This window comes from Euprymna scolopes, chromosome 12 (genome assembly GCF_053919585.1).
Source record: "Euprymna scolopes isolate OS-2025 chromosome 12, ASM5391958v1, whole genome shotgun sequence".
In the NCBI taxonomy this organism is placed as follows: domain Eukaryota; kingdom Metazoa; phylum Mollusca; class Cephalopoda; order Sepiida; family Sepiolidae; genus Euprymna; species Euprymna scolopes.
The window spans coordinates 76,035,245-76,044,802 of NC_136493.1; positions in this window are offsets into that span (position 1 = coordinate 76,035,245).

Sequence of the window (9,558 nt, forward strand, 5' to 3'; positions counted from 1 at the left end):
GAAATCGGTATCGGAAAAGTGTGCGCATATTTTCTGATGTTAAAAACAATTACTTGAAATGTTTACACTGTTCTTATTCTTAAACGACATAATGTTTTGAAAATTATCAGTAAAACTAAAATCTATAAGAACCCTATGTGTTTTACTTTTGCGAAAATATATGCACATGTTATACGTACTTTATGGTAATCCGAAAATTAAAAAAAATAGCCTATACAGTTAAATATTTAGAGACTTTAAAAGAATCGAACTCGGTAATTTATCGAACTCGAGAAACAAATCGTTCCATCTCTAATACCTACGAATCTACACACGTGTTGATACAACAGAATAACGGTATATTAGGTGGAATTTTGTTATTAAACACATAGTGAGCTTACTATTTCCCTTACAAATCCGTTGAAGTATTTAACTGATAACATACTAAAATTAAAATGTAATGTGAACAAATATGTTGCTATCCATCTATCAGCAAGATCTCCCTATATAAATATATCCCGTATTTCGGTAGCTTCCTCCATTTCAGTGATATTTTTCCTTATTCGGCGTGAATAAAAAACAAACAAACAAACAACAACAAAACTTGGAAAAAATATTTTTTGCGAATAAACCAACAAAACACGATTGATTCAGATTAGAACAAGACAAATATATACATATTCAATTCTAGGATGATGCCGCTCAGAGAATTCCTTCTTGTCGTTAAAATACAAAATCTACTTCGCTCCCCCCTTTTTTTTTACAAAACACGTTATTAGTCTTTCTCTACTCTATTGTCATTTCCATGGATGATCGTCGAATGACCTTTAACCGCTGGCTCTTCCTTGTAAGATATTCACAGCAAGAAATCGCCCCTTACCACAATTAAAAATAAGTCTTTTTCAAAGGATCCTCCTCTGTGGAATACATTATCACGAGACTGATTCTCTACAGACATTTATTATTCCTGGCATTCATAAATGACATCCTTGATAAAACAGTCTCTGAGATAGTTATATTTGCCGACGACACTAAGCTCTATAACAGGCACGAGGGGGAAATGAATAAACACATATCTAAGGCAATGGTGGACACCCTAGAGGAAGACCTCTAATTTGCTGCTAAGACTAAGCTCGTTTCCTTTAATAATTACAAGAAACATTCTCAACCGCCAATAGCTGTAGCAAAAGATACATTACCTAAAAGTAATTGGTTCAAATTCCTCGGCGTAACGTTCACAGGGAACATGAATTGGAACAGATATATCGAGAGCATTGCCAAGGCTGCTGCGAAAAATATGGGCTCTCTCTTCCGTGCTAGAAAGTTACCCCTGAAAGTATCCTGTACCTCTACAAGGCCACCATTCACCTATGTGAAGTATTGTTTTCACATTTGAGCTGGTGCATCTGCTACTAGTCTCTCAATGCTGGACAGGGTTCCAAAGAGGGTCGCCAACCTAATAGTTTCTGAGCTGTCATCTAAGCTTCAACCTCTGTCCTATCGACGAAATGTTGCATCCCTCTGCCCGTTTTAAAAGTATTTTAATGGTGGATGCTCTGATGAACTACAAGTTCTTATACCCCTTGACGTAAATACCCCCGACAAAGCCGACAAACAGCAAAGTTCCACCCTTCCACAGCTGAAATCCCAAGATGTATGAAGTCCTTTTACTCTAGTAGTTTCTTCCCCAGAACCACAAGACTTTGGAATTCCTTCCAGGTTCCTGCTTTCCCAACTGTACTGACATGCCGAAGTTCAAGTGTAATGCGGACAGACATCTTGCTGCTCAACTCCCTACATACTATTTCTGCAACTCATGCCCCTGATAATACACCACCAAAGTGTTTTTAATACAGAATCAGGGGCAATTAGCTTTCGTTTAAGCGCAGGCGGCAAACTCTCTTCGTTGTTGCTATTGATGTCTTTTTTCGGCTTACTTTTAGAAGCTGTTGCCGTCACTGATACTTTTCTGTTTACTTTTTTTGGGGGGTTTATAAGGCGATGAAGTAGCGGAAACTTTTAGGAAATTATCTTCAAAAACAGTAGGGGCTTTATGAATGTCCGCAGTATTATAGGAGGTGAGACAGTGGATGAGATAGTAGTTGTGGCCCATTTCAGACCCCGTCTTTAAGCCCTCCTCTGCGATCCACACCTTCACTAATGTTGATGTTATTGGGAATGGCGCTGGTGCTGATGTTTGTCAAGGCGCATCTGGACATTATTGTTGCTCATAATGGCTCAAGTATGTTCTGCTAAATCAGACATCGATACGACGCTGATAGATGCTTTTTGAACGAAGAACCGAAAGACTATATTTTCTGAAGAATATTAGCAGAGGCACGGATGGCCATATAATGGTTCGACTTCTTGAGCAGCTGAAGGGTTTCCGGTTCGATTGGTGACTTGAGGTGCTATTATTGGCAGCATCTCCCGCTTGATCTGTTGCTGATAGAAGCGACTTATTCCACAGCGACTTAGATATTTCTTTAGAAGCAGGGCTTTTTCAGCAGCACCACTGGATAAGATAGGTTCTGAGTAACTGTCTCCACACTTAGTTGGTAGCCTTGTTTGGTCATCTGTATTTTCACATACGATTAATACCAGCCTCAACATTAGACGTAAAAATAATCAAGCGTTCAGAAAGGAGGTTCTTCGGCAGATTGTTCGTGTCTGTTCAATCATAACCAACGATTTTATCTCATGATCAATATCTGTTGTGGAGTAGCGAACACCACTAACTGCTAGAATCTACTATAAATAGTGTCTTGTTATTTATTATCGAGAAAAATAAAATAATATATAGTTGGACTCCAACATAGTGTTAAAGTGTATTTATTGTTATTAATCGTTGGACTACAATAAACAATGCAGGTGAGAAGGGGGGTTTGTATTAATCTATGAGGTATTAATAAAAACACAAAAAGAAATCAATGTCGGTCAATGTCTGGACCGACTTGAAAAGCAGTCAAGATATGAAAGATACGAAAATGTTTCGAAAACAGCTTAGTCAAGATATGGAAAGACCCAAAGGAGAGATCGAAAAACAACATAGCCAAGACATGACAAGATTTGACAAACGTTGACGTGAAGACGTGGAAAGCCTAGAAAGAAGCGTTAAGAAAACTTCGAACCACAATCGAAATCAGTTTCAAGAATCCTAGAGAAGTTCTCGAGAAAAAATGACAAAGATAAATTTAATTATTTGTCTAAGGATTCTGTAATCAATTCAATTGGTGAATTTTGGTGTACTTTTACAATTGATTTTTTACTGAGAACTTTATCCAATTTGCTACGTACCCGTAAGTATTTGGTAAAATTCAATAAAATTAAAAATCCAAAATAATAAAAATAATCAATCCTCATCACGAAAAGCCAGAAACATAATATTTAATGAAGTTTTTCTGACATTTTTTTCTGAAAATTTAAAATATTTCCAAGACAAAAACTATATTCGAATTAAAGAATAATGCATAACGGAAATTTAGATAAAACGACAGGTCCCTTTTTCATCTCCAAATTATTAAAAATGAACTGAATGTCTTGATAAAAATGAAGTTTTAAGTAAAAAGAACCACAGTGTTTGCGTGATAGTTTGTGTTTAAAAACATTAGTTTAGTGTCGATTACTTAAAAAAAAACATTGTTTAAAGACTTATAATTATTCATCAAATAGCCTTCAAAATGTATTTTCTAAATTAAATAGTAGAAAAACATTCTCAAATTTCGACTTCACGGAAACAAAAAAGAAATTTGGATATACTTTCTATCTGAAATCGCCCAACCCGTCACACACACACACACACACACACACACACACACACACACACACACACACACACACACACACACACACACACACACACACACACACACACACACGCATATATATATATATATATAGAGAGAGAGAGAGAGAGAGAGAGAGAAAGAGAGAAAGAAAGAAAGACTGAGAAAGAGAGAGAGAGAGAGAGAGAGAGAGAGAGAGAGAGAGAGAGAGAAACGGGAGGTAGGAGAAAGATAAAGACAGATAATATATTAACATATCTGGCGTTCAACAAATTTATTTGTAAAAAGAGTTAATGAAATAAATGCCGAGACTTCGTATTATATTGTCGTCGGTTTAGAAAAAAAAACACATGAAAATTTTAAATAAACAGACAAAATACCTTTGAAAGAACGTTTAAGATGCATCTATATATTTGTAAATCATTACATTTGCAAAAATATTTGACTTAATATTAATATATTAAAATTAATTCGTAAAATTTACAATATGTTGTTAATTTATTGTATTTCTTTTATTTTTACTTACTTTTTATTCTATTTAATTAGTATCCGATAAAAAAATATTTAAAAAAATTCGTTTTTATTTCAGTTACGTATGAATTTATTTAGTTACTTAATAGTTTTCTTTTACACCTACCCCCGCAATCTCCAAAAGAAAACTACTGCTAAGATTTATCATTGGAATTTATTATTGTCAATTGCCGGTTTGTGATTGGCTTGCTATTTTTCTCAAAATAAACACATTCTCCAATTTTGAACCAATATCTCTCCACGCGATCTTTTGTAGTTTCAACTCAACATCCTGGTTTTTTATTACCGTGACGTTTTCTCTCTTTTGAAACATTCATCGGTTTTCAAACTTTATTTTCTTTTTGACAAGGGGATGTTATCCCAAAATATCAAAGGCACCAACCATCCCGATCCCAAAAACAGTAAGTCAATATTTACTGATTTTATATGTGATGTTATATGCGACTTTGAAAAATAAATAGACGTACGGTATTTCACTATTCTACAAGATTTCCACCTATTTTTGTTTATTTTTCACACCACTTCTAACATCGGTAATCCACATTGCCATATTCTTCTAATACATTTATATTTTATTTACCAACAATGCTTCAAGTAAACTATATATATATATATATATATATATATATATATATATATATATATATATATATATATACTAGCAATTCAGCACGGGCCCTATGTACTGTTCAGAAATTTATGTGCATATGATGATTGCAAAACGTCTTGTCAGACACTTAATGTCCATGAGCCTAGAAATGACCTTTTTTTTTTCTTAGTCCTACTGGTGAATTCACACGCTCATGCAGGCATGATACTGAAGACGGTCATTGAGATCAATTATTACATGTTTCCAGCATTTCAAGCCTCCATGCGTCATAACTTTTCCATCGCCACAGGACCATTTTTATAGACAAATGCCTGAGGGAGTATCTATACACAGGTGATGTTACAGAGTCTTAGCTTTGTACGACAGCTAAGTCTCTCTCTCGGTTCAAAATGTTGAGATCCAGCAACAAGCAAGAGCAAGATAGCCAGCAACAATTTAAACTGCAGACCGGCTTAATGCGGGTACTGGTCTCCCGCTTTATGGTTTTTTAAATCAGAGATTTGCTTCTCCTAGAAAGGTTGCCTTCACCACGGCTTATGGGAGCCCTCTCCACCCCAACACACAAACACACATGGTGCTAGTTGGCCGTTGACCCCTAAAAAGGGTTCATTCGCCCTTTGGAAGGTCTTGTTTTTAATTCTTCAAGGAGACTAGCCACCCTCCTCACCAAACAAGTCTGGTGGGGGAACCAGTTTAGTCGCCGGTGACCCGACCATGAGGCAGGTAGTACTGGGTTACATGGTACCAGTAGCATATGATTGACTCATGTCCTGGTAACCTACATCTAAAATTTCAAGTATTTAGACCGAAAATCGGCGGAGGAGCGTGGTAGAGTCTACAGAGGTCAACTCTTTCAACTTTGACCTCTTGGCAGCAAAAATTTCGCCCAAAAACTGATAAAAAACGCTTGCTGCATGTCTGAATACCTTTATGTAAAATTTCAAATGTTTAACCCCAAAATTGGCTGAATAGTTTGCTAGAGACCGCAAAGGTAAAATCTTTTGAACTTTGACCCCTTCAAAGCCAAATTTTTGGCCAAAAACCAATTTAAAAGCTTTCACTGTGTTTGAATACACTTTATGTAAAATTTCAAATGTTTAGATAAAAATTGGCTGACTAATTTGGTAGAGACTGCAGAGGTGATTTTTTTAAAAAGATAGACCCCAATTTTGACCTCTTAACATTTATTGTTTTATGCTCAAATCAAATTAAAAAGTTTGATTCATGTCCAAGTAATCTACATCTAAAATTTAAATTGTTTAGACCCAAAAATTGGCGGAGGAGCTTAGTAGAGTTTTTAAAGGTCAAATCGTTGAACTTTGACCCCTTGACAGCAAAATTTCTAGCCAAAAACCGATTAGAAAGATTTTCCCTTTATGTCGAATCTCGAGTCTGTAGACTGAAAATTGACAGAGTAGTTTGGTAGGGAAATGTACACATAGACAGACAATTTCACTTATATATATATATATATATATATATATATATATATATATATACGCATACGCATATTGGTAATTCCTATTGTGTAGGATTTTCTATTAGACTAATTTTCCCGTCTCCGTGATCACCATTACATACTTTCCTATTTTTGTACATTCCACAGAGATAGCATATCTTACTGAAGCAACACGTGTGTTATTTCTTTCATTTAACAAACCAATAAATTAAACTTTTTACTGAATGTTCGTTCTACGCCATAAATAAAATTTCATGCATTTGAAGGACTTTCTTTTGAGTTGGTAATTTATTGGCGTTATAAAGAAAACGATAAATCTTTTATAACAGAATATCGTATATGTTTTTACATGCATTAGGGCATTGTAAATTATGATTTCATAAGCTTCTATTTTATGCTTTTATTATTTAAGTTGACAGTTTATGTTTTTTTGTTCAAGAGACCCGTTACCAAGTTTCCAAACATTTAACCATAAACGCTTTATCAGAGTAGGAAGTGACTTACATAGTAACCATACGAGCTATTAAAAAAGTTTTATTACCCCTGTAAGGAGGTTATGTTTTCGGTTGAATTTGCTGATTTTCCACTATTTTTACCTGTTTGTTTATTTATGCAAACCATAACGTCCATATCGCTTTACCAATTGTCACACAACTAGATTAAATAATAGTTATAATCTATGAACAGCTTTACTATTAAGTTATCTGGATCAAAAGTCCACATCACGAAAAATGTAAACGTCACACTTTTGACAATGACTTCGATTCTGTTTATCGTAGTGACTCGTTACTTAGCCAATGTTATAGCCAATGGCGCCATTCATCTTATATGAGCATAAGTTTGCATTTAAAACTAAAAATTTGGCATAATTTCAACCTATCTTTTTATCAAATTTGATTGATGAGTCTGATATTCTTTGTTAACAGTAACCACTATGCAAAATGTCAGTCTAATCAGATAATCTTTTATCGATGTTTCCATGGCATAGCATCAAGAATCGTTCCTATAATATGTTGGTCCATTTTTAAGTTGCGATGTGGAGGTATGTAGCCTCATGAGTGATTTATGTTCTTGTAATCATGTTATATTTAGTGCAGGATTAAAGTTTACTGGCTAATGTGGAATATTACTTTAATAGTTCTGATTACATGGTTGATTACTTTGCAATAATGAATAAAGAAATGCTTTTTAATTTGACTTTCTCTATTGCGCCATTCAATTACAGTAAAACGTCAATCTGTTCTTATACTAAATCTGAGTTAATCAACGTTTGTTTCCCTAAGTCCTTTTTACTATGCATTTTAATTACACAAAATATACGCTAATATATACTTTAGGAATTGAGTTATATTTAAAAAACAAACAAACAGGCAAAGTAACCAATATCCCGCTAAGGTTGTCTATTGCTTTTTACCCCATTTACTGTGCAATTTTCCTTCCCGTTCCAAATACATAGTCGAAATATTAATATATAGCCAACAGAAATTTGAATTTTGTCTGTATCTTTTTGTATTTAACTGCCTTTACAAACTCGATTCTTCCTGGTTAAAGAAATGTAACTTGAACTTAATGGATGAACCAACGAGTTACATACTTTTCTAGTATTACTTATAAAGCTTTTTATTCAGGAGATAAATCGAGTAATATGAGAATTTGTCCATTGCTTATGTGCTTTACATAATAAGCGGAGAAAATATGTTTGCTTCTCGAAAGTTGATTCAAAGGTGACTGTTCTGGTTTCGTGCATTACTCTACTCTCTGTGTGTGTGTTTTAAGCTTATATATATATATATATATATATATATATATATATATATATGTATGCATATGCATATGTATATATATATATATGTATATGTGTATATATATATTTTGTTTTTATTTTACAACCTAAAAATATCAACTTATCAATTGTTTCAGCAGACAGAGAAATTCCCTGTCTGTTTTTTCAGATGGAAAAAGTCAAAATAAGAAGGGAAGATAATATAATTCTTGGGGACACGTATGGATATTAAGAAAAAAATATTATTATAAAAAATTATTTTTATTAAGAAAGAGGAGATAGAAAGAAAGAAAACTAAAAAAAGATAAGAAAAAAGTATATATATATATATATATATGTATATATATATATATATATATGCCTTAGACAAAATCAGTTGAATTTAAAAAAAGTGACGGGTATGAGTTAACGTATTTGAAATGAGTTAAAACGTGTCAATCAAGCAGGCGTTGTTTGAGGTGAGAGAGGTTTATATAGAGTAAAAAGTTTTTCAGGTATGATTATTCACTACTGCAATGTTAACATATGTCTAGTTGTTGCATTTTAACATAGGTCCTATATAACTTATATAAAAGTTCTAGGAGTTTTGAGTAGGAAACTAATAATATGGTAGATATTTAACACACGCCCAGTTAATCATGTTGAAGGAGGCTTTTTTAAAAATCTTTGATATGACTTGACGAAAGATTGAACCACGGGCGACCGACCCATTATGGAGCACATTGACTGCCAAAATATTTCACGACACTTCTTACTAATAAATACATTAACAAAAGATCCTGTTTTAACTAAAAAAATATTTTACGTTACTGTCTGCTCTTAATCTTATTTGAAAGTCCTTTGATTTTTACATATAAAAATCAGTTGCTCACGCATTCCATATGTATCATTATGTGTTATGTTGTCCCCGAAAAAAATAGTTGTTCTACACATTAAGGATTTGATATGCATTTAATCTGATAAATGTTTGTTTTTGTCTTTATTGCTACACCGAAAACACAGCTTTACCATCCGTTGGATTCTCCTTTTCTTCTCTTTCCATATCTATTTCCTACGCGCTTGACTTTCTTCACTTCATTAAATCGTAGAAATCAATACATTCGAAAAACGCCTTTTTTCTACTTCAATAAATTATTTTTTTTAGTTTTCCTTATATCGATATATCGTCTTTTATGTGAATGAGAATATATATGTCTCTTCTTTTAATAAAAAAGTAAAATAGTGTGCATAATCTTAATACATTTGTTCACTCCAAATAAGGCATGTAGCCACTGAAACCTTAGACGCTACTGTGATGTGGACCAGATTATAAGGAGCAACGTATGGGGAGAATTGTGCAGCAAGATATTTTTTATATTACCTTTCGAGTTCTCCATGTTAGTATGTCCATGGGAACAGAGCAAGTAGAGTA